The following is a 16133-nucleotide window of genomic DNA, read 5'->3' as shown; positions in this document are numbered from 1 at the left end:
CGTTACTTGATTGGGATTGCATTTTGCGAAACTTATGCTAAACATTTGTTATAGGGTTGATTTAACCATGGGAAGGTTTGTTTAATTTTTACCAGTTCATGATCGGCTTGTTATACCTTTATTTGCGGATCTTTGTATCTTTTATTTTTTAGATTTTAGTTTGATTGAGCCTTGCATTTCTTTTGCGTTATGTCAGTATTTTATTCACGATTGATACACTACAGCTCCAGAATTCGTTTGGTCTCCAAAAACTGGAGGCTGTGATTTTTCTGGTCTTGGACTTTTGTGGGTCATATTTATTCCTATCTTCATACGATTGATTTAAAGTAATGGTGTTCATACTTTCATATTTTATAATGCGGTGTTTTAAGTCTTTCCATTTCTCCGCATTTGCAGTAAATCTTATGCTAGAATGTAGGCATTTGTTTTTTTATTAATTCTATAACTTGTTTGTTTAGGTTCCGTGCGCCATGCGGTGAAAATACTCTGGCAAATAGGTCGATCTATTTTGGCATCTATAAATTTATTAGTTACTTAATGAAAGCCCCTAGGATCATAAGTTGGCATATATTTCATGCCAGTTTTTGTAAATGAAAAGGTAAATGGGAAATACTATAGGTTTTAATGAATAAAATATCCATTAACTTTACCAATCAATTATCCAATTATCCATACCTTTGCATTGGAAGTTCTTATATTTTGTAAATGTTCGTGTTTAGTGTCTCAAAGAACTTCTGTGAAACGAAGCATTATTTTTTCGCCTTTTGCTAGGGAAGGAGGTATATGCAATTTCATCGTTTTCTTCAATATTCCACTGAATTAGTAAAATTAAAGTATTTTCACAGTCTGATAATGCTAAATTAGTCATGGCATATCACTGTTTTTAATGTATAAATGTAAGTTGAATATCGATAAATAATTTGCGTTCCACAATACGTTCTGATATCAATGTAAGAGGACAATGGATAAAAACCCCGTATTGCTGCTATGTCAATCTAAAAACCCAATCTTCATGTACTTTTCAGCTAGAGCCCTATTTACTCTGCCAGAGGTAATCTCTGATAAGCAATGTTATACAAGAACCAATTCATTCTTCACTGAAAACTCCTAAGAACAGGCTAGTTCTAGTATTTCGTGTTTTAATATAAACTCTTATTTTGCGACATATTTTATTCATTATTATTAACACTGCTCATTTTTCGTATCGCGCTTGAGAATTAATGGCATTCATTATACTTATTCAGTGTCGACCTTGTCGCCTTTTTTACTGGAGTGATTTCATAAACGATCCTGCCAATTGTTTGCCTTTACAGAGTCGTGATGGTTCGAGTCTAGGCTGTGTTTAATCGTTTTTCTCACTGAAACTTTCTTAGTGAATAATGGATCAACTACATACGAAATTTGCCGGCATGAAATACTAATTAATGCATGCTGTATCTATAAATTGATTGATCACAATACTGTGATGGTTTAATTACGAGGTCTCTCTAGGTTTTTATCTGAACAACGCATTTTCATATCACAATGAATGTGTGGTTTAGTCAGAATTAGAATTATTATAACAATTCAGAATTAGAAGAGAGAATCTCGCGTGATGGTCGTAATACCACTTCAGTTTTTCATAGCTATAGCTGGACTAGAGTTAAGCGTCGAGATGTACTCTCTGAACAGTCACTGGTGATAGCAAATATGTTTCTAAATAAGTTTCGAGTCGTTGCATCTTTATTTGTTTTAAACTTTGGTTTTCTCTATTGCATCAATATAGCTAGCAAATCATTTATTTTTTTAAGCAGTTAAAACTATGGTAATATCTTGAACTAGACGTAAAATCCTCGATTTCTTCCAACGTAAAGTACGGTTTATGTTTTTTTAAATAATCATACGCCTATAGCCATGTGATTTACCTGCAGACGTGAAAGATGAAATCCAAATTAGCCATCTTCTATGTGAAAAAATGACTGTTATTATAAAATACATTGTAGCCGGTGTCACATTGGCCTGTTTTATGTCTTTTGGGATCGTTTTCCGCGGAGGAGGAGAGACGAGGTCGAATTTCCGGGGAGAACAGCGGCGGCGAGGCAGAGGTACGACAAAGGGACCGGTGTGAGTGTGGGTGGGTGGGTGGCTGAGCTGGGGGTGGGGCGGAGGGGGGCTGTTTCCCGGCAACGGTCCCCTCTTCTCGTCGTAGCTAGGCCGAGCGGCCGCCACACGGACGGTGGGGCGGGAGCGGGCGGGGATGAAGAAGAAGCTTTTCGGGGGAGGAGAGAGAGAGAGAGAGAGTGGGCTGGTGCTGGGGTAAAAGGGCAGAGGGAGGTTGCTGGAGAGATGTTTGGAGGGTGTAGGGGGGTGGGGCGGGAGGGGAGACGTTTGCTCGGTAACTGTGGCGGATAGAGGAGGGAGGGGGGGGGAGTATAAGGGCTTCGGTCTCTGTGAAATCGCGCTGTGTTGAGGGTACGGGGAGGGAGGAGGGTTTGCAGGGGCTAGGAGAGAGAGGAAGCAACATGGTGGAAAGGTCCAAGTTGCGCAGTCGCCAGGACCCCATCCCCTTGACGTGGACCCTCCTCCCTCGTCGTGCTATGCTTAGGGAGAGATGGGCAGGAAGAGAGTGGAGGTTCGCAAGGGGAAGACGAGATGCGAGGTGGGGAGGGGTGGGTTGGGGGAAAAAGAGAATGGTTTGGAAGGGTCAATATTTTGGTAGCCCTGGGCACTCTTCCCCCACGTTAGAAGCCCAAGTAGCGTGCAGCGCCGAGGAAGCGCCGGACAGCTATGACGGGAAGTCTTGAGGCGATGGAGAAAATTTTCTTTCTGGCTTTACTCGTGGACAATTATAAAAAGCCTTTCACACTGGGCTCTGAAAGATTCTTTCGAGTTTGAAGATTGTCTCATGAAATATACCACGAAGTTTTCCAGAATTTTGAAACAAATGAAAGCTTTACTGCTCTGCCACATCAAAGTAGCAAAGACTAGTATGGCGACTTAGACTATTTTGGCGACTACTACTAATTGTAAGTCATAAATCTGTTAAACATATGAATAAAATAAAGGACGAAATGCATTACACCGGGTAGGGAATGAAGTAGATAATAAATTGAGGCTACAACTTTCTCGCTTTAGCATGTACCTTTTTTGTTCTTACTGCACATGCGAGCCAGAATGAAAATGTTTGCACGACATTGGTGTGAAATGGAATTGAATGAAAATTGTTACTAGCGTTTAAGATATGAAGAACCCATTGAAAAGCAATCCCGATTTTTGCACTCATGGGTGAACTATTTTTCAATTAAGTTGATCGGACATAATAATTTTATATCGATGTAAATATTATCAATTGATTTTTCTCATATAATAAATATCCACTGTGATTAAAATTTAAATTGAACCATCTTCAAGTTGAAAAGTGGCTAAAATTAAGACAGAAACCTCCATTTATCACTTACGTGATAGGGTCACGCACTTAGGAGGAACTTAAATTCCAACTTTGGCTTTGATAAAACTCTGCCTGCACGAAGCCACTGACTTGGAACTCTCACAAATTCTAACTGGGTTTGCAGTTGTTCCCTTGGACATCTCGAACCAAGTTCCCATTGGGGTATTGTAGCGTTTCATTTGAATTTGCATCCGCTACACTTCGATCAGCATCCCTACGTTCTACTCACTATAGTCTAGTGAGTAGACCGTAAAGCTGCCAAAATTTTCACATTTAGCTTTCACCTGCTTTTTATGTCTGGTGAAGAGCTTTTTGCTCTTATGAAACACATTGTTTTGAATGTAAAATAAATACGTTTTGTGTTAAAACTGTTTCACACCGTGAATCTTGTGACGAGGTTAAAAATAGTAATAAGTGATTGTAATTTGGTTTAGTAGCAATACGTAATGTTCTCTTATATATAATGTATAAATTGATTTCTCCTGTAGATTCACTTGCTTAAAATGTCCACTACCAATTAGTTTCTCTAATTTGAGTAACAGACAACTTGCGCAGTTCAGTGCAAATTCAATGGTTATGTGTACTGAGGATGACAACTAAAATATTCTTGAAGGAAATCTTTTAGTTCCACGTGAACTGGTGACATATTTCTTAGATATAGAAAAAAATATTTTAAAATTGCCCCTCTATTATTAAAGATCTTTTTCCTGTTTCTTTTTACTGTCTTAACTGTATTCCTATGCGGTGTTGTAGGAATTCCGAAATCGGAAATAAGAAAATGATGCTGCTCCTCCAAGGAGAAATGGAGTCGGGATAAAATGATTTTGAGATATTTAGCAACGGATTGTTAGCCACAAAAAAGTATATTTATTGAATTTAAGCGATTGATATTATAAATTGGCCATTAATTTTGGAAAGCAAGCTATTTTTCCCACTGTTTTCACAATTTATTATGATCAAATGTTTGTGCACAATGCGGTATTTCTGAATAAGCAGCCTTTTATTTAGACATTTTTCTTTTAATTTTTTTATCTTGCACTTGCTAATTTTATAAATCAAGGACTCGGATCATTAATTTGAAAGATATAATACCTGTTTAACTTCTATTCCTGTTGTTTTCTAATTTTCATGTTTCTTACAGTGAGCACATGCAATGGGCATATCAATTCATTTAGCATCAGTAATTTCGCGGTCGCGCAGCTGCCGTTGATAAATGGTATAACGCAATGACTACCGTTAGCACCCTTGTATTTAACTGAGGTGCATATTGGATATAATTCCATATTAGGTGTTTAAAGGATAAAATAATTAACCACAAGTCCGATATTTTGACGTGCTCAGAACTCCGCGTTGATCGATCCTTGAGTTGATGGTTTTATTTTCAAGCCCTTCAATTTTTCTTGTAGCGCGTCGTTTATCAGTTTCCTGCTTGCTTCTCGTAATTACATACGGACATTTCTTTCATCTGTACGAACGTGTGTCGACCTTCTTCGATAAAATTTCTTCTTATCTTTCGAGCGGCCTCGTTTTACGCCCCCCCAGCGCCACCCTCCTCTGATTCTCTACCATTCTCTGAGTGTAACTCCATCTTCCAGCATCTTTCCATCGCCTTCACCCTCTCGCCATCATCCTGCCTTCCTTTTAAACCCTCCCCCGCTTCTGTTAATCCACTCCCGCCCCCCTCCCCCTCATTCAATCTCGTCGCCCTATTCTGCATCCTGTGTACCGTCATCTCCCTTCGCTTCAGGTGCCCTCACACCCTCCTCACTCTCCTAACCATTCCTTCGTCTCCTCCACCCTTCCTGCTTGTCTCTCAGACGGTGTTTGGTCAATAAATCAATACAAGAACGCCGAAGATATAAATCCCTCGACTACCCCCATACCATCCTAAGTTTCCTTCTCCCCTTCCTTCCCATGATTCCCGCCTTCTTCCCATCTGTCGCCCCAAAAGCTTATTCCTTCTCCTCCTCTTGCATTTGTGTGTAGTTCACGGGTGCAATTGCGCATCGGGAGGCGTAGGTTGTAAGATGCTTCCCTCCCTAGCCAGTTCCGGAGAACTACAGTCCAAAAGTCATTTACAGTTGTTGCCTCAAAACTGTGGAACGATTTGCTTAAATAGGTTAAAGATAGTGCTTCACTGGATATATTTAAGAGAAATTCTATCGCAAATATATTTTTCAGTGACCCATGAATGCTGAATGAGTAAATTTTTTATTGACTGAGTTAATTTGATAATAATGTTTGTTGATACTTTTAATGTTCATTTAGTGCTAGAATAAGAAGTTCACTTCATTTTTCACATTATTGAATGATTCCTAACTTACCCTTATGTCTATTGTCAACGCACACCTTGTAAATTGATACTATGATCGAAAGAAGTTCAGACTCGTAGAACAATAAATGAGTTTATTATTATTATGACCGTCCTGCGTGCTGCCTCTGGTACTGCCTTAATTTCACCCCTACATATCCCGGATAGCCTTCCCGTGTCGACCACTGAAAATCAAATGATGAAAAAGAATTGAGTTTTTATGTTAGCTTGTACTGACAATCAGGTATCATGAATTCCTTCTGAAAATGAGAGTGGCATAATGCAGAAGAGGCACGGGGATGCGGATACGAATGATTGGGGTCACTAGAAGCATTCAGTTTTTTTTTTCAACTCATGCGATGGTATAGAGAGTGTTTTTCCTCTTCATAATTTCATCTTGATAATTTAAGCTGCTGAACAAACATGTCTGCCTTGAAGTTGGTAGGGATAAGAATAATTCATTATAGTTGGCTAATATTGAATTTACCTCTATGATAATACTCAAATGATGTACTATGCCCAGGATATATTTAAATTATGTTCCTTTTTTCTTATACAATCTGATGACTTAATAAAGTATAACTAATCCTTTCTTTTCCTAGGGTACTGTGATGGCGCAACCCGCCTCAATTCAGTGGGAGAGAGGAGCAATCAAGAATTTCAGATTTCATTCCTACACATCCCAACCGCTCGTCCAAACGTATCAACCGCTTTCATCGTCATCATTGATACAATCCTGAGATTGGCATCTGACCAATCTCTCTTCAATTGCAGGTACAAATCTTTATTGGTACTCCTCTGTATTGAACCTATTGGTATTGTAAGATTTGTAAGAATGTGACCTGAATTAAAATCTGGTATTAGTCTCAGGTTATCCTGTCAAAAAATTTTCAAGTATTTTCTATCGTAAAAGATTCGTTAGATATCGTACGTCTATGCATAGGAACATTCCTCCGGACCCATTGTAAGTTATGTTCATCCACCTATGGCAAAATGCTGCGAAAATACTAACACATGCATAGTTTCTCTTGTTAAAGCAGACATTTATTTACAGCCATTATATATTTAGCAATCATAGAATGTTTTCCATTACCTTCAGGTAGACCATGTGGTATCAAGCACCCTAGCAATCACTCAATATTCATGTCTATTTCGCTAGTAATGATCCACCACAAATTGATTTGATGATATGATTTTGTTAATATATTTGAGTTTCAAACCAAGAAAATGTAATGATTTTCTATACTCTAGGTTCAATGGTAAAAATGTGGACTGTGACGCGCAAAATATTGTTTGAATCCAAAATATTGAACATACCGCTTGTTTATCATACTGGCCTTGACTCAGAGAACTATATCAACTTTTTTTATTCAGGTTCCGCTCTTCTAAGTATACACCTTCTTACATAAGTAATTGAGATAACAACTTGATCTTACCCAGAAGTTCAACAAAGTAGTACGTTTACATGAGAGTGAAAGTTTGAATTGATTAGGGATGAGATAAGTATTATTTTTTACATGTTCTTTAGTACTTTTATTGTTGCAGAATTAGTGGTAGTATTACATCAATAATAGTTGTTGATAAATTTTTAATCGAAAAAATTGTTGAGAAATTGTCATGTATTGTATTTTTAATTATCTTATTGAGGTGCCGCATGATTCCTCTACAAGAATCTGTATTTTAGTGGTACCTACTCAGAACACCGAGTTCAATTAAGTACTGTAAGTAACTACAAATTGCTCTATGCTATTGGATAGAATTAGAAATGTATTTGATTTCAAAGAGCAGTAGTTTGCTTTCTTGCACAAGTATTATAGCCATAATAAAAAAAAATGTTTTTGAAAAAAATTTAAGTCAGCCATGGTCCCACGATTTGGATGCTTTATGTTTTATTAATATCTACTATAGGATACATTTATCGTATTTGTTACATAACTGCCTTTGCTCTGTTTACAATCATCTCACTCATCTTTCTAAAAAAAATGGTTTAGCGGCTGTAGTTACGGTCTTCTTGGGAAAATTTTCTTCCATCAGATTGTTTTCTTGCGTTTTCCTCGCAGTAAACGTTTTGTCTACACCGACTTCTGTTTAGTCTTAGTCAATATCCTCGTGTATATATTTTCTGCATGTCATTTTGTACACCAGTGATTCTTGATTTTGTGGCAGTGAAGCAACTTATTTTTACAGTTGTATAGCAATCCTTGTTCTACAATTTTTGCTTTATATCCTAATATAAACATGGAATATCGCTGGATTATAATGAGAAATAAAGTTGATAACTTTAGGGACAACCGTGGCATTTATTAACTTTGAATTTGTACTTACTACTACATAATTGCAGCATATTTATTTATTTACTTTTATTAAGTAGTTACTTGTAGTTATAACTTTTATTTATAAATGCCTCTTGCTGTATCCTCTGAGGCTTAGTACACTTTTCCCTAATTGACATGCTCAACGATATCATTGAACTTGGTATCACATAGCCTCATTCCCAAATGATCACCACGGTTTAACTTCTTGAAATCTGACCTATTCAATTTGAAGAAGATTCCTTCATTATTTATAAATTACCATGGCAGGCAGAGGTTTTCGGTCAATTTATTTAACCAAAACTATTGCTGATAACATGCTTTATTAAGTTTTTTTTGAAAGCTTAAAGACGCTTCACTCGTAGAAAATTTATCCATCATCCCAGGGTCTTATTTATCTTATTAATTGGTAAATGCATTATTTTTTATTTCTATTGGGAACTGGCTTTTATCGGTTGTTTCGATCTTTATGAACTGCCATACCACGATTTTAACTTGCCATGACGATTTGTGCATCGAAATTGACTGCTTAAAAAACAATCCTATTATAGTATTGCTCACCATGCTGATCCGTTCCAAACTATTTTCGTTATTTCGCCCCCCCGTTCTAGTTCCCTGTATATTTTTCCTTTTGATCTTCAAATGAGTGCTGCGTTGCATTTTAAGTTTGATTTGGCTAAACCATTCGTATCGCTGCTTATTCCATGAACTCACGAATTTATGCTCACGATTCTGAGCATATAAAAAATAATTTTTCAATAAAACGGGCTATCTATTACTTGAAAGCTGCTCCTCGTTTATAGTAGCAGCTAAAACATCAAAATAAAAGGAAAATACGTATTCGAAGAGATTGGTATAGTAATTTTTATTTTTTCTTGTCTCCACGGATAGTACAGAGTGGGCGTTAGAAAATTTTTAGTTGCACCGAGGACACTTCCAACATAAATAATTTTTTCTTCCGTCTTTTCTATCTGTTTTTACACTCCTTTGCGAAGGACTTGGTGGGTATAATTACCTCCTCATATTACCGTCTCATTATTTCGGTTGCTTCTGATTTGACAAGAAGCGGAAGTGAGGAGCGAATATGATGACTCTTTCGGCTTTAGAGGACAGTATGGCCCAATATAAATGTACGTAGTCTTATAAATGCGCTCTCTTTATCCATGTTTATGCTTAGCTATATCGTCATCTTATTTTTCTTATTATGCATCTTCCATCTCTTGCTGTTGACATTGCCACCCCACCTCTCTTTCTTAAGACCGTTTTACACGGGGTGTAATTGCACAATCTGACGCGTGTACGAATGCGTAGTCAAAATTGCGTCGTGTAAAGCTGTGAATTGCTTAGAATGCATGGACGTGAGATGTAAAAATAGCCCCTTTTCTAATTTCATTTGTGCATTCTAGCATTTCACGATATAATGAGAAATTAATGCAGTTCTAACCAGCGTAATCACGTGCCCCGTGTAAAACGGACTTCAGCACAAAATCAAAACTTGGCTTCTCCCGCCATTAGCCGAACTCAGACCGCCCACCGCGCTGCCCATCCATTAAATGCCTCCTCCTGGTTGGATGCGTAGCGGTCACTCCATAGCCAATGGCCGAGCGACTGACCACCGCCGGCTGACGAGCCAATCCCTCCACCTCGTCCAGCTCCCCACCGCCACAACCCACTCTCTTTCGATCCCCTGCGCGCACCCTCTCCCTGCACCCCTATTCATCTCGCTCCTTCCCCCCATCCTCAGTCTCCCCCTCTCCCAATGGTGTAGGTGCCTCGCGTTCGTCTGGTTCCGAGCAGATAACGGGATCGTTCGGACTCGAACATCGATTATCGGCAGTGTCAAGATGACTGCGTTGCGCTTCCTGCTACCACTACACGTCCTCCCCCTCGCTTGCCGTGGGTGTTAATGGCGAGGTGGGTCCGGATTCGCCCGTCACGAGAGCTGCCTTGCGTCTCTCATTGTCTCAGGCCTCCAGGGGCTTTTTACGAAGTTGCACGGATAATGATTTGAAAAACCAAGGGACAGCGGTGTAGCCGAGTAATGCGACCCGTGTCGATTCACGTTTGGATGGATTGAGTAGGGGAATGGTCCGTGTTTGAACGGTGTTTTACAAATCGAGACGGAGTAATGGAAACGGATATTTTTTTCTTTTTTTTTCTTTCCCCTGATGAGCGCAGCATATTCGGTCCGGCCAACGCCGCGCCGGTTGTCGTCTCAATGCACAGTCGCCAAATTGGAGTCTCTGATTTGATTCGAGATTTTCTCATAATTTTGAATGATTTTGATCATATGGTGCATATGGATGAATGAATTTGAGCACCGTCCTTTATTTTTATCGAACATAGTTTTATGAACAATTAAACATTTAATTTAAATAGCATTTTCCCTTTAAAAATTATGAACTCACTCGGAAAAACAGGTTGTTTCAGGGCTTATTTTAAAAAAAGTCTTCGAGAACTACGGTTACATTTGACGTAATCTATGATTTTTGATTGTTAGTCATAGGAAAAGATATTCATGTTATTCTTGACATTTATTACTCCATGTGGTTTATCTGTGAAATGCATTGTGCTATTTACATTCCAAGATCTTGCTGCGGAGAAAAGTGACATTGATGAGAACACAATTTTTAGAAGTTCTTCGAGTCAGGAAATTTACAATTGACGTCCTCTGAATGATTTCATTTTTTGCTTTTATACATTTTACTCATCGGTGTTTTTAAACATCAATACGTTTATTTTGGTATTTTATATATTAATTTGGCGAGAGACGGTAATAATCTTTTCAGTTCCGTCATATCATTTATTTTACATGTTCTTGCTTTTTATTTTTTTAACTGTCGGGTAAATTTCTTTTTCTAATCTACAGGATGATAATAGAGATTCTAATTTGATGGGATAATGTCTCTGGAACCATCTATGGAACAACTGACCCTTTCCACTATCTATACTCAATTCGATATATTATTTCACATTCTATACGGTTCTCATCGGAAAAACGCCATGGGATTTATGTGTAATTGACAGACCTCGCGATTGGTGTATATTGTTGTTTTCTGATCAGGGCGCGATCATATAATATGAGTGTGTATGAGGCAACGAATAATATTTCATCTTTCGACTAAGCAGGCGCATGGAAAAAAATCACTTGACATAGATCAAATATTCAAAGTCAAGTATCTTTTTATCAGAGCAGGTGAGAATTTGGCCACTATGTCCCTTTCGGATAAATCACGTCCTTTTAACATCCCCTATTAAGTCTTCTCAAGTGAACTTTGCTTCGAATAAAACGCTTTTTAAAGGAAAGACAGGTGTGCTTCATCTTTATAATCGCATTTTCAACAACTCACCTACACTCGTCCGACGACTGAAACTATCCTGGCAACATCCTAGGAGGGAGGAGCGGCGTCTGGCGAGAACGATGTGGAGGAAGTGACGAGAGATTGAGGAAGAAAGGCTTTTTTATTTCCTTCCTCCCACCCCCCTCCACCTCCATCCCCGACCCCTCTTGTTAAAAAACGCGCACACCTATTCTTTTCCACAGTCAATTACTCCGGAGCGAGGCGTTAAAGGTCTTAACGCCAAGGGGGAAACACGCGTCGCGGAAAAGTGCTATAAAAATCCGCTAGAGGGAAGGGCCGTCGCGCTTTCTTCTCCTTCTTCTTCTTCATCTCCTCCCTCGGCGACGACGGCGTTGAGTTCGAGAGTGGGTGGGTGGGCGGGGTGGGATGTTGGAAGAAAAGTGCCGAGCATCCTGAAAGGAGAGAAGGCGGGTGGGGGTGGTCCAGAGGGGGGTGGGAGGGAAGGGTGGCTGGGAAGGGAAGGACCTCGGCGGTACGAGAGTTTTCTGAGATTAAACGGTGGGATGAAGAGAATAATTAGTCCGCCCCAACACCGGCTCTCTTTGCTTATTCCTCGCACCCACCCACCACCCACATTCCGGTCTCAATAGTTTGAAGAAATGCTTGAGTAGTTTATCGCACGAGGCAGAACAACAGGCAAACGATTTTTCCCTCCTACCCATCACCAGATTTCTTTCTTTTTATTCCGTTTTCAAGGAAATTCTTTTTTTATGCCCATATCTCTTACACATTCTTTCCCATCTCCTTCGTTCGTCCTTTTTATTTAGTGGCGTTAATTTCGGCATCCTCTTAGGATTACCTCTTATTTATACACCGGAAGTTGATGGAAATGGTGAGAAGGAAAAGACATGAAGGGTTCGTCGAGGTAGTGGTATGAGGAGGGGTATCAAGAGATAGTTTATACGGGGATTTCTTTCATTTCGAGGAGGAGGCCGAGAGAACGATTAGGGTGTGCGGTGGGGAGCGGAGGTGTAATGAATAAAAGTTTTGGCGCCGTCGAGCGAAAGGGGGGTTTAAGGCGGGTTGGGGTGGCAAGGACGCGAGAGGAGGAGGAAAGAGTGGCGGCTTGAAGAAAGAGGTGAGGACGAATGAGCGGGGGTTGGATTGAGGGCTGGGAAGAAGTCGGGTGGCACTTTGTGGGAGGGAGAGAGACGGGAAGGATGGAAGAGTTTTGAGATCTGGAGTGGGAAATCCAAGGTTAAACTGCATAATTTTCCCCTCTAAGAAATACACCCCTTTTCAGTTCCGAGAGCCTTCGTTCTCATTCGGATTTTGATGATGGAATCAAGACGCCTCAGTCCTCCCACCTCTCCCCGCTCCTCCTGTCTCTTAATTCCCTCATTGCTGTCGCGTTTTCCTCCTCCCACCCCCCCCCCCGCGACCAAAACCCTTCTTTTTCCCTCTGCAATAATGTCTCCTCTCCACCCTCCAACAATCCCAGACGACGCCCGCTCCACATTCACTTCCTTAAAATGCCTCCTTCATCGTTCTACCCCACTCTCCCTGGAAACCCCCTCCCAAATTCTTCTCTCCTTCATTTCCCATTCTTTAAGGAGCGATGTTCTTTTTGATTTTGTTTTTTCTCCCCTTCCTTTTCGGCGCGCCTTAATTTTTCGGAGCCGAACTTCTCTCCACCCCCTTTAATTCTCGGCTTGTCTTTTCATTGAGCGAGATAAAGGGATTTCTTTCTCATTCTTCTCACTTTAAACCATATCGCCTTCTGCTTCGGAATAGAATTACTTGTCGGCGTCTTCATTGACTGCCTCGCTGAATTATGGGTCAATTATAAAAAAGGAGGGCAAGGTGGCTCGTGTTAAAGAAACTTTGAATGTCGGCCATGAGGATGTTTCCCGCGGAAATGACATTTATTCCTTTTCTGTCTTAGCTCTAAAGTGGGCCTTCTCTGTTTGTAAACAAACACCATTTGCAGACCTAGTTCTTTGTATTTTTCCTCTCAACTTTAAAACCTTCCGTGATCATTGTTCCGAAAGAATAAATGAAAATCACTGTAATATTTTCGTTGATATGTCTTGGAGTGTTGGTCTTCATGAATTAAATGCAAATTTTTTTACCAGAGTTTCGGTATATTTTTATACCTTCATAGGGGCTTTTTATTTGAATGAATGTGAATTTTTAAATCTCTCTCTGTTTCCTCATTTTTATAAACAAATCATATTCATTTCGAAGAATGATGGTCTATAATATATAACTTTGGCCAAAAATTTTGCATTTAATTCTTAAAGACCTACACTCCAAGATGATAATAAAAATTGAAAATGATGTGCTTTTTAACGTGTTAGACATATTCACTACCTGTAGTTTAAGCTTCTTTGATGGTGGTAAGTTTCGATCAGAGTTCATAAGAATGCGTCTTCAATTCAGTCGTTTTCAACTCTTAAAGTTTCATTCAGCTTGTCTCCGTAATGCTAATGGTTATCTATCATTTTTTGTATCCTTGAGGGTTAGGCCATGGAATGAAAAAGTATTTCCAATGTTTAAACCTATGTTTAAGTCTTTATCTTGGCTGTATTGATGGGAAACATGCTTGACGATAGATGAAGCCATATGACTATATTGTGATTCAGGGCATATCATAATCATTAAACCAATATTAACATCATCTCTGCCCAGGTAATCTTTTTAGAAATATATACATATGTGTCCATGGTATTTTGTGCATAAAAATAGGCATTTTGTTTTACCTACCATTATCCATATGACCCCTTCAGAGAGCCTTGATGATTTACTGATAAATCGGAAGGTTGGTAAGGTTTCTTTTTGTGTTATGTGATCTAAATGTCAAGAAAACAAAACAATTGGATTCTAATGGGGGTAAAAATAATGCTGAAGGTAAGCTATTGCTAACGACAAACTTGTTACGTTTAAACTATTGGTCCGTATTTGTTTGCTAGGTGCAAGTTGCTGAGTGTGAGTAAGCCTGGCTCTTGAAATAGCTCATTCCATGGCAGTGATGGGTGCAGTTTGTTTAACTGATTATAATATTTTTTATGCCGTGGTGTTCCGTTGAAACTTGCCAAAACTGCATTTGTACACGTTGCTAGGAGTGTTTTTGCGCCGCGTTATGGGCTATTAATATTAATTTGCGACCTTCATCTCAATGCTACGTTACAATAATTTAGTATCTTCAACAACGGCTGGTTGTGATAGATATCTTAAGTCGATCTTAAGAAGAGTAAGAACGGATAATTATATCCCGAAAGATAAAGAATAAACGTAATGTTATGAAAATATTAATAGAAAAGAAAGATGTGGATAAGGCAGGCAGTATGCACAGAGAAATAATTTCCTGAGACATGAGATCAATGCAAGCGAGGAAAGTGTAGAGTGTAGCGAAAGTGCTAATTGAATAAATTTGAACAATTACAATTGAAATGTGATAATATAGATCAGGAAATAAATTATTTCATTTCGGTATTTTAAGAATTGCTGTTGTGGGGAAAGTAAGCATGCATGCTATTTTGAAATAGGCTTACGAAAATCCTTCAATCAGAGGTCTATGAAGTTAGATTCCAATTATTGGCGTAATAATTGAACATGATAACCCTAATACTCCTGAAAAATGCTGCTGTTAAGGTTAACTTGGTTTGTCGTTTGCTGTTATCGTGTATTTCACTGTACTAAGATAAGTTACTTTGTATGGATGTGTATTAGTGCTACCGTAACAGACCTCTTCATTCGATATTCCTGACATTTATTAAATAATGTTTTATAATGCTGAAAATCCGTTTGATGAAACTATTTTCCATATAAATGCTGTTGTGCATGTCGTCTTGATGTTAGATTATTTTATCTAATTATTGTTGCTTCTTTATATATTAGAACCGTAGAGTAAGTATATTTACATACATTAAGTATATACGTATGTATATATTACTCTATGTTAGAACCTATGGAAGGAAATAGGAAATTTCCATTTAAAAAGTTTAACGGGAAATAAGCGCATTCCTACGAATATTTATCTTTGGCGATCTATAGTCATCAGACTTTAATTTTATTCAGAATTTAACTTTGTGAATGATGGTGACATTAAGACTTCATACGTGCTCATGAAATAAGTTCTTTAAAACTTTTCCTTGTACAGCTCAAATAAGGTCATTAGATCTGCTCAAAATTGTATCAACACTTCTTTATCGAGTTATTTCTATTCGATTATATTCGCGCTGGAAAATAATCCGCATTTTGCAGCATCTTCGCCCACATTTTGTGCAAACGGAGGCCAAGAAATGGGACTTTCTCGAGAAAAGTTGTACATTCTTTGACTTTTTTACCCCTCCGCGAAAATGTTTTTTCCACGAGAGTCATCCAGTCACCTGTTCACTCCCCTCAGCCTGTTCGCCGTCCGCCCTGCGACTCGCAATGAGATTTATTGATTGCCCTCCCTCTAGCTCCGCTTCTCTTCCTGTTTGAATATCAAGCCGAAGTCTCTCCTACCCCGCCATCTTTCTCCCCAAGCTTTCCTCCCCAACCGCTTTCCTTCGCGACGTATTCAAATTATGTTCAACATTCTTTACACTAGACTTTTATTCCCAGCATCTGTGCAATTATTCATTCGCTTCGATTGTCCCTTCCTTTTAAATTGCCGCTCTTTTTCTTGTCCCTCTTTTTTTCGTGCGCGGCGATAATTCCCGAGCGTTGCGTGTGAGTGGCGCCGTTCGATGGTGACATCTTGCGTCGGACGGTAGCACTAACTGCGCGTGGCA

This window comes from Ischnura elegans, chromosome 2 (assembly GCF_921293095.1).
Source record: "Ischnura elegans chromosome 2, ioIscEleg1.1, whole genome shotgun sequence".
Classification (NCBI taxonomy): domain Eukaryota; kingdom Metazoa; phylum Arthropoda; class Insecta; order Odonata; family Coenagrionidae; genus Ischnura; species Ischnura elegans.
The sequence above is the reverse complement of the archived record's forward strand: the minus strand, read 5'-3'. Positions refer to the sequence as shown.